Source organism: Manis javanica, chromosome 4 (genome assembly GCF_040802235.1).
Source record: "Manis javanica isolate MJ-LG chromosome 4, MJ_LKY, whole genome shotgun sequence".
In the NCBI taxonomy this organism is placed as follows: domain Eukaryota; kingdom Metazoa; phylum Chordata; class Mammalia; order Pholidota; family Manidae; genus Manis; species Manis javanica.
Window position 1 is genome coordinate 32,140,005 of NC_133159.1, and position 14,510 is coordinate 32,154,514.

General features: G+C 45.6%; 1 protein-coding gene across 11 annotated transcripts in view; it reads right to left on the reverse strand.

Annotated features, from left to right (window-relative positions):
• HIVEP3 (HIVEP zinc finger 3) overlaps positions 1 to 14,510 on the reverse strand; it is a 474,019-nt gene that overhangs the window by 95,869 nt on the left and 363,640 nt on the right. For 9 of the 11 annotated variants that reach the window (XM_073233752.1, XM_073233748.1, XM_073233746.1 and 6 more), the window contains one exon: positions 3,596 to 3,794. The exons of the other annotated variants lie outside the window; for them this stretch is intronic. The gene's annotated coding sequence lies outside the window, so the exon portion shown is untranslated. The remainder of the gene's footprint in view (positions 1 to 3,595; positions 3,795 to 14,510) is intronic. 11 annotated transcript variants of the gene reach the window in all.

The following is a 14,510-nucleotide window of genomic DNA, read 5'->3' on the forward strand; positions in this document are numbered from 1 at the left end:
AGATTAAGGCCTGGGAAGACCGTGAACTTCAGTGTCTTCAGCTAGAAAGATTAGGGCTCTTTACTGGGCATCTTTATATTGTTTTTAAATTCGGGACTAGACACACTTACATAAAACCACACAGACAAGTACACGCTAAAGCTTTCTGTGACATGAGACTATATTACGCGGACTGTCGTGAAGATGTTACAAATGCTTCCTGTCTGAGTGTTGTAAGAAGAAGGAATTCAAGCAGTTGTCTGTGGCTGTCAATGATGCAAACCAGAATTCCCTTCTACTTCTCAAATCTCCTCAAAACACTGAACTAAAGACCATCCTGGACTGCAAGGTAAGCTGAGAGAAATTTGTTACCATTCACACATCTTGATACGACTCAGAATTTTGCTAATACTCTGTGACTGAGACAAACAAAACAAAAGCAGTAAAGCAATATTGGATATTACAGTTGATAGAGTGACACAGTGATCACCTAGAACAAAGGCCAGCAAATGTCTTCTATAAAGGACCAAATAGTAAATATTTTTGGCTCTGTGGGACAAAGAGTCTTTGTCACAACTACTCAGCTCTGCTGTTAGAGTGGAAAAGTGACCACAGATAATGTGTAAACAAATGGCATGGCTGCGTTCCAAAAAAATTTTTATTTATAAAAATCAGGTAGCAGCCTGGGTTAGGCTGTAGCTTGCTGACTCCTGATCCTGACTCTAAGATTTCAATGTTTTTATACACCAGAACCTCTGCTTGAGTCGTTATTCTATTGATGGACTTTCACAATTAGCATAGATGTAAAAAAATATGAACTTAAAAAGTAAGTGTGTGTTAATAAACTACAACTTTAACGTGTTTTACATTATTGGCATTCCATGTTGGATCTGACTTTTTTAAAGTGGCTTCTAAGATTACAGAAGTCTGCAAAGGACTAGCAGAGAGCTTTGCTGCTGAGAAAGTGCCTTAATATCTGTTTACAAATTAGAATCATCCTCTAGTCACTTATTCAGAAATCATATTTATTTTGGAGACAGCCCTAAGCACAGGTCCCTACTAAAGGGGGGACCATAACTCCACATCTCCCTGCCCTCAGATAATCCCATACCTAGCTGCTGCCCAGCTTCAGATGACATTAATGGGCCTCCCAGCACAGGGGAGTCTGCAATGCCACTGAAGGCCGGCATGAAGCTGGCTCCTGCTTGGCACACCCGCCTGCCTAGGCCTGAGACCTTTGCCTTCTTCACATGTCATATATTCCAGCCCCTTCCCTGGTGGCCGGGGAAGGATATGCCAGGAGTGGCCCATGAATGCCTGGATACTCCAGAAGCACTGAGTCAGCACCCTATTAATCCCAGATGCTTTTCTTTCCCAGGGAGAGCATGAGAAGGGGCGGGGCCCAGATTTCTTGCTGGAACTGACAGCTCATTTCCCTCTGGGCCAGTCCCATCCTCTGCAGATTCTTTCATGCAGCTGGCAGAGCCCATGCAGACAAAGACAGGGAGTGAAGTAGGGGAAGGCAAATGCCAGGTCTGGGGAGGATTCGCCCATCTGCACTCTCCATACGAGTTTCCCATGTCTCTGCCTGCAACCCTCAGAAGTTTTGGTCTCCAGCCTAGTTCAAGCATTTACTGCACACCTCGCTGAATAAATCCAGCTAATAAATCCCACTGAATAAATCCTCAGGCTGCTAGAGGAGGAAACCTATAAACAGCTAACTGTGATACGTGCAGAAGGAAATCAGTGCTAAACTGAGGCACCATGAAGTGTCCCAGGGTGCCAAGGAAGGTGACCCACTCATTCTGGTGCTATTGCTTCCTATTAAAATGTAGATATTCCTGGGAGAAGGGTCATCCTTGAAGCTGTTGCGGCCTTTCTTTGGAAAACATCTCAATAGAGAAGAAAGTGCTGGGTCTTTTGTAGCCAGAGAATGTGATCCTTACTAGCTATGTGACTGTCTTTAAATTACTGAACCTCTCTGGACTCAGTTTCCTATCTTTACAAAAGAGCCAATAGAACCAGTTTCACTGGGGTTTTTGTAGGACTCAGACTTGGCTGTAAAGTGCTAGGTCCCAGTCCCTTTACTTCATCCTGACTCTCAGGGACTCAGGCACTGAGAACAGATGGCAGAGCACGGCAGACATGTCACAGTGCTGCAAATGTGAGGGCAGAGTGGTGGCCAACCTCTGTGCATGAGTCAGGAGAACTGCTGACATCTGGGGAGCCTTTGTTTTGTGTCCAGCAACATTCTGAGACGGGGGATTCCTGGTATCATCACAGCAACCCTGTGAGATAAGTACCACTGCTTTCCCATTTTACAAGTGAGAAAGCTGAGGCAAGGAGACTGAGCAACTTGCCTCTCAAGCCAGGAAATGCAAGAGCTGGGATCTGAACTCCAGAGCCTCCATTATTAAGCACCATGTCAAACATCTCCCCTCAAAATGAAGTTCAAATACTCAGTCCTTCTTCCTTGGGGGCTAGGGAATGATTCCTTCACCCCCGCTGGAGAGCCCTGCTCACAGCCTGGGTCTGATAGGCCCATGAGGTGCAGTCGAGCTGTGGGCAGAGACCAGGTAAAGCCACCCCACAATTCAGGCAGCCGCATATGAGGCCCTGCCCTCCTCTCCATGAGTGAGAAAGCTTCTGCTTGGAGGGAAGGGGATGAGGCTCTGCCCATGGCACACGAGACTGGAAGCACCCCCACGACTCACAGCCCGCAGACCCCAATGCAGGGTGAGCATCACCAGAGTCCCAGGGCACCTAGTCAGAGTCAAAATACAGATTCCTGTGCCCCTAACCCTAAAAGTCTGATTCAGAGAGCATGGGTGGGCCAGACACCCGCCTCCCTGTCTCTTTCAGTGACTCCGATCCACTCCACAGCCAGCCAAAGTATCCAAAGACACATTCCTGGCCCAAAGAGATAACACCGCAGACCTAACCTGAACCCCAACCTGAGCTTCTAGCCTGAGACCACAACACATACCTGAAGAGCTACAGGAAAAAAAATACATACACACCAATGCTGGGGCCCATTCCAGGCCAATCCATCAAAATCCCTCTACGGGAATTTTTTAAACTCTCCAAATGATTCTAACGCACAGCCAGGGCTGAGAACCCAACAAGCTTTCAGTTCTTCACTACAGGGAGGCCCTCAAGAGATGCAGTTGATCTACAATACCCACGGTGCTCCTCTGACAGGGGTTGGGGGTGGTCAGGGGCTTTCCAGGTAAGAGCCATCATCGGCAGAGGGCAGAGGGGTGAGCAGGGAAAGGTGGGGCTCTGGAAAGCAGCAGGCCATGGGGCTGCGTGTGGGAAGCTGGTGGTCCCTTGAGAGGAATGGCTGCCAGGGACAGAATGGGAACTGAAGAAGTGGAGAGACAGGGCTGCATTTTGGGGGAGACAGCATGAGGGGAACCAAAGTGTGCTGGCCCTCAAGGTCTCTACTCCTGGCCATGGAAGTCTCGAGGACTCCCAGCTTTCACAGAGGTTCAAGGTAGGCAATAATAATAATAGTAGTGATGTATTTTAAAGAGGAAGAACATGAGCGAGCTCATGCAGGGAAGACCACAATGGTGCCCCCAGCAGGCATATTCAGGGACAGCCCGCTTCTCACCTGCGCTGAAGGCACCACTTTCGATGACCGAAACTGAAACGCTGTTCTCGTGGAAAACCAGCGTTCATGACCACTCCTGCTGCAGCTGCTCTCCTCTCACGCTCTGCTCCTCCCTCCAGAAGGGAGAGCTGGCCAGCCCAGGATCTCTCCAGGCTCCTCCATGAACTACTTTGAGGCTGCTGGGTTTGTGCCTCGAATCCTGCAGGGGACAGTTGAAAAGCATGGTCAGAGAGTTTGCTCGGTCAACTTCTTTATGGTCCCTGGTCCCAGGAGGCCCAGGCTCCCCAACTCCTCCCAAGCTGCTTGTCTTGGTGCCAGAGCAGATCCTCATGCTCTCCAGGGAGACAGCATGGCATGGTGGCCCTGGGTGCCTACCATGTTCCCTACTTTGCACATAGCACCTAACTTCTCTGAGCCTCTATTTCTTCACCAGTAAGTAGGAAGAATTCTAAGATGACCCTCAAGGTTTCCTGTCCCCCTGGTGTACAGGCCCTACCTAATCCCTAAGACTATGAATGTGATGGATTTACTCTCATGACTAGGTTATGTTACAGGGCACAGTTGACCTTAATGTATGGAGATTATTCCACCGGGCTTGACCTAACTGAGAAAGCCCTTTAAAAGCAGAGTTTTCTCTGGTTGGTCACAGCAGAGAAAGTCATAGATACTAGAATCAGGAGAAGAATTTGACGTGCAAGTTTGGTGCCTTGAGGATGGAGGGGGCACATGCAAGCAATGCCCTGCCGACAACAGCAAGAAAATAGGACAAGAATCCTATGACCCCTGGATTGTGCCTGGATTCTGTCAGCAACCTAATGAGCTTGGAAAAGTGGAATTTTCCCCAGAGCCTCGGACGAGAACTTAGCTCACAATACCTTGATTTGTGCCCTTAGCAGAGAATCCAGCCACTGTGTACCAGCCTTCTGACCTATAGAATTGTAAACTAACAAATGAGGTTGTTTTAAGCCACTAAATTGGAGGTAATTTGTTACACAGCAAGAGAAAACTAATATCACCTGCAAAAATGATTCATATTCCAGTACAGGTGAAAATTAAAAACAATAATAGACATAAGAGCACACTGTGTTCCCTAAATCACTAAACAAAACAGAGCATTCAGGGCCAAAGGAGGCTTGGCTCAGGGTAGGAGCTCAACAGCAATTACTAATGAATGGACACATGAGTGAACATAGGCTTTTCATAATCAACTTGCCAGGTTGTTGTAAGAATCACATAAGAAAATACAGAGGAAGGTGTTTCATGATCTAGTGAGTCTGAGTTGTCTGAGCTGAGTATGGCACGGTGAGTCACATCCACGCTCCTCTCTTGGAGCTATGCTCCGGTTTGTCTGCTGGAGGCAGCGTGGCGTGATGGCAAAGAATGCGGCTCCCAGGGCCAGGATACCTGCGTCCCAGTTCCAGCCTTCTATTCATTACCTCTGTGCCTTTGGAACGTTGTTTAGCCTTGCTGTGCCTGAAAAGGGGGCTGAGAATGGCCAGTACCTTGTGGGGTCTCAAGGATTCAATACATGGAAAATGCCTAGACCAGTGCCCAGCATATGGCACGACCGTATAACAGTTCTGAGTATTATCCCAGAGCATACCCAGTAATCTAGGTCTGGAGTAACCTGCATACAGGCCTGGGACACTGTCACCTCCCTTTTCTTGGGTTCCATGCTTTTTATTGACACAGTCTTAGAATAGTGTTTTGGCGACTATATTCCACTGTTGACTCCTATGGATGGTACAGGTAACCAAAACCCCTCTGCTGTCCCCTTGCTGCCATTCCTGCTGCTCTTGAATCCAGCCAACCCTGCCGCACACCCCAGGGCAGTGTTGCAGCACCGCGAGTGGCATGGCTGAACTTGCTCTGTGGCTCCTGCCTATCGTTTCCTGATTCTATTTCCCAAACCATCCAAACTTTTCACCACTCCGCGATTTTCCATCATGCCCAGATCTGACCTCATGCTCTCCAACAGATCTCAATTATTAATAAAAAGAGCTGTGCTTGATCCCTCCAGGGTAGAACATGCTATTCTGTGAACACAGTTCACAATTTCCCATCTCTGAGCCTTTGCTCAAATGCCACTCCCTTTCCCCAAACACCCTTGTCTACCTGGCCAAATCCTGCTCACCTTCCCTCAGAAGGCTCAGACAGCTCCCCTGACACTGGATGTAGGTCCTGCCTCCCCAGAATACCCGGACCACATTTGTTGTGGTTCTGAAGGTAAGTAACGGTGGTCCCTGTGTACAGAGACTCTGGAAGTCTTAAAGCCCCTGTGGACAGCACACACCTCAGGCAGGTTCGCTCTGACCATCCTCCACCTCTGAGTGTAGTATAGTGTCTCACATACAGTCAGTGTAGAACAATTCTCTGTATAACCTAATTTGGTTATTCATTCATTTAACAGATGCTCATTCAGGACCTATTTTGGGTCAAGCCTGGTGGCAGGTGCTGGGAGTAAAAGACAGCAAAGATTCAGTCCCTACCTTCTAGGGGATCACAGTGGGGGCTCAAGATGGGAGAGGAGCAAGGGATCAAAGGAACGTATCACACTTTCTCTGGTTCTAAGCTTCTGCGTGGTGAAGGCATAAAGAGACAGCTAGTCAATTCCGATGGTGTCTGAACATGTGAAGGGAATATTTCAAACAAAAGAAATCCCCTAAATGGCCAAATGTTCAAGAAATTACATGCCATACATATGGCTGGAAGTGAGGTTCAGCAATAGCTTATGAGGGAAGAGATGGGCAGGGGAAGCACTTGATACATGAAATACGCTGAGGTCACTGCTTTGTTTTAATCAGTGAGGTCATGTGGGTCAGGACCATGGGGTATGACTCCAGGAGAAGATGGGATCAGGTGGAAGAAGTGAGCCGCTGCTCTCCCACCCACGAGGGAGGCCAGTATCACTGGAATGCAACTTCTGGCCTCCACTGGCGGGTGGAGTACCAGACAGACACACCCGCATCTAGGTCACCAGGAAAGGTACACACTCCTGAGGTTCTACATGGCAAACAGAGCCCATGTGTTTACCTTTTCTTCTCCAAACTCTGAAATAAAGAGAGAAATGTACAAATAAGCACAGATCCATAGTAGCACCAGCTGGCTAGAAAGTCTGAGGAAAAGCAGATGAGTGGGTGTGACAAAAGATCTAGTCAGAGCTACGTCAGCCCTGCCCAGCAGGGGCAGGGAAGGCCCACTTGCCAAACTCCCAGGGAAACTTGCTCAGAGGCAGTGAGTCCTGGGGCAGGGCAGGCTGGATGGAATTCCTGAAATCCAAGGATAATGAGTGAAGCCTGCAGGTTTCCAAAAGACCAAAGTGGGGACAGAAACCACCTACCCCCACACCTTACTGTCATTAGAATGACTTTCTTCTTCCAGGAGATTCTAGCCCTGACAGTGGCTTGGTTGTTCATTCCAGAAACTTGCTGCAGGATCCATCAGATCTCCAGTCAACAGTCTGTGCCCTAAGAGTCTTTAAATCCCTTGCCTTGCCTCAAAATTCCTCACTGTTTCCACCAGTCCCAGACTGCTGTACTCCTTACACAAACCAAACCAAGACCCACACTGACATACCCATTTTAAGGGAGGCTTCCCATCCTTGGCAAATTCCGACCTCAGCTCTCCCCTCCGGATGCACCGAGGTTCCCTGGAAGTGATGGTCCCCTTTACCCAGGTGAGCAATGAGCTCAGCTCTGTCTCTGACAGTCTCTACAAAAATGTTGAGAATCTAACTGACATTGGCCATGACATCCACATCATTTCTGTGAGAGGGCAACAGACCAAAGACTGCAGAGCTCTGAGGAAAAAGGGTTAAAACCCTGAGATCCATTACTCAGCCAAGTCACAAAGCTGAATAGAGGAGTCCTAAAAATAGTATGCCACCCACTCAACCTTCTTTAAAAAATTACTCCAGGAATTACTACAACAAAATAAGAACTATCAGAATAAGTAATTCAAGAAAAGGCAAGACAGGGTACACAGGAAAAAGTGATGAACAATAAAAGTAGAAAAACATACAGTCAGATCTAAACAAATGTTAATAATGATGGTCTCATCTTTTGGGAATAAGATACTATTCAATTCTTGATACTAATAGAGAAGCATGGGTTTTAACTTTTAATTTAACAGCGACTATTTCCAGAAGAAAAATACAAAACAAACCTTTTAACCACTATGTGCAAGGGAGAGGGAAAATTAAATTAATTCAGCAAGGGCTAGGGAAAGGAAAAGTAAACAGGAAAAGAGTAAGTATCATAAATAAAAGACATAAAATGAGAGATGAAAATAAGTATCATAAACAAAGGACATAAAATGAGAGATGAAAATAAGCCCAATGTATCAATAAACACAAGAATGTGAACAAGTCAGTTACTCTATTTGAAGATAAGAGATCAGGTTGAGTCAAAAAAAAATCCAGTCAAACACTGTTAGGAAGTGACACACTTAAAACAAATGGACAAAGAAAGGTGGAAATTAAAGAAATGGTAAAAAGACATAACAAGCAAAACAGTAACAGAAAGAATGCAGTGACGCCAATAATAATATCAGACAAGATATGAAAATGTTAAATAGAATAAAACGGGGCATTTTATGTTGATAATGGGTCTATTTCTCCAAGAAGACACAAAGGTCATGAACCTTTACCTTCACCTGGAACAACAGATCATAAAATATATGAAATAATATAATTTTAGAACCACAAGGAAAAGGCAAAAACAGAACATTAAATATCCTGAGCATGTTATTCAAAACTTGATGGTACAAGTAACGTCCAAAGAAAAGTATGGAGGACTTGAAGATACAGTTAGCAAGCTTAATCTCAGATATACTCAAGAAAGAGAGAAAACATCTTTTTCTCAAATGTCCTTGTACTAGACTATAAGAAATCTTAAATTCCGAGATGTATATCGCAGTCTCAATTCTCAGGGCAACAGAATTAGAAATTAATATGTAGCAAAAAATAAAAAAGTAGATTATGTGCATGATAATTTCAAAATGCTTTTCTAAATAACTCTGGAGTCTAAGAGGCACAAAACTGAAATTGTAGAGTATTTATAAATGTACAACACTGAGAACTCTACTTTTAAAAATTTGTGGACTGTAACCAAAACTGAATCTAGAGAGAAATACAAGCTTTAAATGATTTTATGATAAAATAAGAAAGATTGAAACTAAGTGAATTTAGCATCTAACCTGAGCTGAAAAAGAACACACAAAAAAATAAATCAAAATAATCTAGACGGAAGAAATGAATAAAGCTGAAACAAAAATGAATAAATGAGAGTACAGTAACTGCAGCAAAAGAAATCTAAAGCTTCAAACTGGTCCTCTGAGACCAACAACAGGAAAAAACTGCTCACTAATCTGACTAGCAGTCAAAAGTAAAATACAAATAAGTGTTAAGAAAGGCAATGTAAACATGTATGTGAGCATTTTTTTAAATTCAAGAGAATTCAATACATAATTTGATGTCAATGAATTTGAAAACTGGTGATTTTCTAGAAAACTATGAATTATAAAACTAATAAAGAAAGCAAAAACCTGAATAGACCAATAACAATAAAAGAGACAGCAAAGACTATCAAAGATGAAACTCCAAATTAGTGGAGAAAGAATGGATTGTTTACATAAGAGAGTTGTGACAACTGGCTGTTTATTCATTTAACAAATATTTATCAAATGCCTACTGTGTGTTGGGCACTGTTCTGGGTACTGGAGATTCAGCAGTGAACAAGACAGAAAAGGTTCCTGCCTTTATGGAGCTAAGGGTAGAAGAGCCAGGGAGAAGAACAATAAACAAATAAGCAGGTAAAACAAGTGGTATGAACAAAATGGAACACAGAGTGAAGGAACATAGAGAATTCTGTTTTACATAGGGTGCATGTACCATGTGCACACAGACATTTATGTAGATTAAGGACCTAAAACATATAAGCAAATCCATGAAAATGCCAGAATTATTAGAATATTTGTGTAATTTAGTGTTGGAAAATAACTTTCAAATTCTGAACTAGACCTCAGTGCTCTTAAAGGAAAAAATTAATAAATTTGACTACAAAAAAATATTAATCCCATATAACAAAAGGCCCCATCAACAGTTACAAAGCAAATAACAGACTAGATAAAAATTTTTGCAACAAATACAAAAGGAGGGTCAATATCCATAATATGTAATGAGCACCCACAAAACAATAAGAAAAGACACGTGATTAATAAAATGAAGAGAGGAAATAAACATTTTTTTCAAGAAATTAAAATGTCTAACAAAGATATGCAAAGATGCTTGACATCATTAGTAATTAAAGAGATATACATAAAAGTCAATATCACCTTTCCCCCCATCTAATTGGCAAAGAGGAAAATGGTTGCTACCATCCAGTACTGGAGACAAGGAGTGGCTAAAATGTATGTTAACCCTGCAGCTTCACAAGTGCATACACACAAAATACACACACATCATCTCACACAAACACACAGATACATATATATGATTGCTGCAGCACCATTTTTAACAGGGAACATGGAAACAAATTTAATATCCATCAGCAGGGGATTGGTTTAATAAGTAAATGATGATAAATCTACTCAATGGAATAGAAAGGGACAATAATAACATTTCTTTATTTAAAGTAAGTATATACTCCTACCAGTAATAGAGATTTTTGTGACTTTATGTGTTGAACCTGGCACTCAACACTTCCCATGGGTGATCTGCCTCGCCCCTCAGAGCCTGCAGGATGGAAACCACTACTGCTAGCCCCATTTTCCATGTGAGACAGCCAGGCTGAGATCTGACTTTGGTCTGACTCTGGAGCCTGCACACTTAGGTGTTAAAAACACTTCCTCTCAAAGGGATGGTGTGAAAAAGGGGAAAAGCAACATCACAGACACACCCATGTCTGTGTGGCTGTGAACACTACCAGCGACCTGGAGGATAAACACAAAGCTGTCAGCTCGGCCTAGGGGTGGGACTGCAGAGTGGGTGGGGTTTGGAGCATCATTTTTTTCTTTATACATTTCTATACTGTCCTTTTTTTAATAACAATAAGCATGTGTCACTTTCATAATTTAAAAATTGTAAATTGAACATGATATAAAAACATCTTATTTTTAGAACACAGCTGAACAATGAAGGCCTACCAGGGCAAGAGGGGTGCATTTGCAAGGGGGTACCCACCCTGGCAGGAAGGACCTGGGCCAGATCCTTTGCAGGCCCCACCCAAAACCTTGCCGAGGGAGGGCTGTCCTCTCTCTCCACACCCTCTCTGTGGAACCAGAGCATCACAGCAGGGCCTCTGTTGGCAGGTGAAGGGTGCCCCACATCCAGCCTGGGCAGTGGAGCTGGGATCGCTGCAGTTCACCTGATGAAGGGCTAAAGAAACCCCCAGATGCCTGCAGGGGTCAGCCTCCCAGTCAGGACTGCTGCTTCCTAAAGGCCTGGCTAGGAGGCTGAGGGCTTTGATTCCCAGCACTGGGCCTCACACCCTGATCCCAGGGGAGGTGGATAAGGCTGGCTCTGAGGCCCCACTGCCCTCCTGACACACAGCCTGTCCTGTAGACAGGGCTGGCACATAGATAAGCTGATTTGATCTGCTTGGGAAGAGGACTGTGGGATGAATCTTCCTATTTTTATTTTTATTTCCACCATCGTGGTCTGTGGGTTAACAAGAAAACACGAAAATTGAAAACACTGGGACACACATGATAGAATCACATGGAATAATATCAGTGGATCATGCTGGGCTGCTTAGCAATTGTGAGGGGAAATAGGGAAAATTAATGGCATGCTTCATTTACCTAACAGCCCCAAAGCAGCCATGGGACAGCACAGAGACCCAGCCCAGACAACAGAAGGACTTGGGTTCAGACCCTGGTTTTACCCATTAATAGCTGTGTGACCTCAGTTTAATTACCTAACTTCTCTGAGCCTCATTTTCCTCATGAGTAAAAAGTGGAGAACATCACCCCTCCCTGAGTCTGTTGTGCAGATCAGAAAAGAGCATGTGAGAGATCTAGCATGGCCCAGTATCCAAGAGACCCTCAGCAAATGCCCATGCTCTTCTTCTCCAAGCCACCTTCCCTCTGTCAATATCTCCTACTTATGGCTCCTGGTTTGGGGTTGGCTCTGGGGGGTTTCCTGCCTTCTTGCCTGTGGTCAGGTGTGGGGTTCTCACTGGCCGGGGGAGCTCACTTCTGCTTCAAATGCCTGAACTTCAGCCTGAGAATGCTGTCACATGCATTGGGCCACCCAAAGGCTACTTCTGGACCCCTCCTGGTTCCTGTCTGCATTCTCCAGCCAAGGGGCTGCTCCCTCCCATGGAGGAGTGGTGTCCCAAACAAGGAAGATGAGCAGAGAGAAAGGCAACAGAGCTTAGAGCCTTTGATGCGGACAAGACATGCTTTGAGAATACCTGGGAAATGTTTTCTAAAGGTAGAGTTTTTAAAAATAGAGGATGGTGATACATTTCCATTTGTATTGAGGATAGAAAAAGAGGAACCTCAAGCGCAGAGTAATGTATTCCGTTTAGTGATAGGCAGGAATATCCAGTCCCATAAACTCTCTATTGGGATTAGGCAGAAGAAATATTCATGGTTTTTGGGCATTGCAGGGAAGGGGGAGGGAGGCACTGAATGGCATGTGGAGGGTACCCAGCCCAGGAGTATGGGAGAATAAAGAGAGGCAGGAAGAGAAGGCACAGCTAACTCCAGGGGCTGCACTTGAGGTCGAAGTGCTGAGAGCTGCCAGGGCTCAGACAAGGGGTAGAGGAGCCGTTTCCTGCCCTATCAGACCACGCCTCATGGTGTCCCTCTCTTACTGGAAGCCTCCCCGTACTGGGTACAGTAGAAAGCCCACTGGACTGGCCACACTTGAGGTCCAACTGCATCCAGTTAAACGACCTTCAACAAGACACCCTGGCAGTGGGCTAGACGGAAAGGTGCAAAGAAGAAGACCTGGCCCCTTCCTCAGGGTGTTACAGATCTAGGAGGGAACAGGGGCCAGAAAATCGGTAATCATGGCCCTTCCTCCCATGGAACCCCAAACTTGGGCTACTTCCCCCAGGAAGGCTCATAACAGCTCCCCAGTTTGCAAAGACAGAAGTGGGGGCTGGGGAGGGAAGCCAATGGTTGTTGAGTGCCTACTACATGCCAGTGCTGTCCTTGTATTTTCTCGCTGTCATACTGATGCTACAGGCATGCTGCAGCACAACCATCTGACAGCTAAGGAAACTGAGCCTTAGCAAACAGAGATGTGGATGCCTGCACAGCAGGAGAGCCCCAGGCTCTGGGTAGCTGAAACTGGGCACCACCAGTCTCTGTTGCTATGTGGCCTCAGGCAAGTCATTTAACATTTCAAGTCTCACTTTCCTCAACTCTAAAATGGGAGCAAAAGTGCATAAACTGGGCTGGTGTAAGAACTAAATAATACAAAGTTGACTTTCCAAAAAATGACCTTCTCCTTCTTCCTCTTTTGGTTATTTCTGATCATGTAGCTTTACTTGTATTTACAGTGATTTTGTCATCTAATAAAGGAGATTCCAGATCTTGTAGCAAGACTGCTGCAACTTATTCACAGAGAAACCACAGAAAAAGAAAAGCAGGTCGAAACCTTGAGAGACCCCAGGGATGGCAGAACCTCAACTAGAGGCCCCGCAGTGGGAAGCTAGCAAGGAAGATTGCGAAAGAGGAAATGTGTGTGGAGGGAGAATTGCTTTGTGTCCTCACAGTGGCTGCTTCCTTAGCTAAGAGGGGAAGCCTGGTGAACTGGTGGCCTAGGGCCCTCCAGGGACCCAGTCAAGCTTCTGGTCTAGGTTCCAGCTTGCCCCCCACTCCTGCCCAGTGCCGCACCTCCCTCACCCACCAGTTCAAAGTCTTAGGCAGCAAAGGCTGCGCCAAAGGAAATTGTCTGCTCTGCTGTTCTTCCTTTTTTTGGACTTTGTGGCTGTTTGAGTGGGTACCTTTTTCCATAGAAAGTTTCCATTGCATCAGTTATTTACATTGTCACTACCTATATGTAGGCTGTTGGAATCAGTGAACCAAATCAGGCCCTGTGAGGCCCTTTACAACTTAATACAGGGTGAGGAGCCCCTAGGTCAGCTCTCAGAGCCACTGTTCTGGGTACACTGACAGGTGGGAGGAATGTCCCAACCCTGGCAGGGCCAACTTCCATCTGCTCAGCCCCTTTGGAAGCCATTTTTCAGGTGGGATTTAGGAGCTCAGGTTCCCGGGTTCGAACCCTGCCTCCTCCACTTCCTAGCTATGTGCCCAGGGGCAGACCTAACATCTCTGGGCCTCCAAGAACTAGTCTGTAAAATGGGAACAACAATAGCATCCACCTGGCTGGATGTGGAGGAGACTCAATTAAGTCACCTAAGTGCTTAGAAAAGCATTTCAATAAATGTGGAAGGAGTCTTCTTTGTTCACTACCCTTTCTGAGACCCCATGCCCACCCCCTCATCTGGACCAATACACGCCTGAACTGTCCCCACTAGCTCACCTTCTCTGTAGGCCAGATAAACTGTCCTGCCACCTGGCTGGCACCCTGCCCCTCCCTGTCCCAAATCCTTCAGTGGTTCTGCCTGGAGAGTACACTGGGGGCTCCTTCACAAATATGTCAGGCTGTACCGGACATCAACACTCCCGTATAAAACCCGTGCTCCTGCCGGACCACCATGCTCAGAATTTTTGTGCTTTCTTTTGTGCAGTCTGTCTGTCTGGAATGCTTTTCTCATTTCACTGTGGCCAAATCCAGCCACATCCATCCATGTAAGCCCAGATTGTATGCCACCTTCTCCACAAAGCCCTACCTTATCCGGCCAGAAATGATCTCTCCTTTACCCTCCCATTTGGTCTCTTTATTGTAGCATTTACCTTCTTGGCCCTGTGTGTGCCCTAGAATATATACAAATGCTTG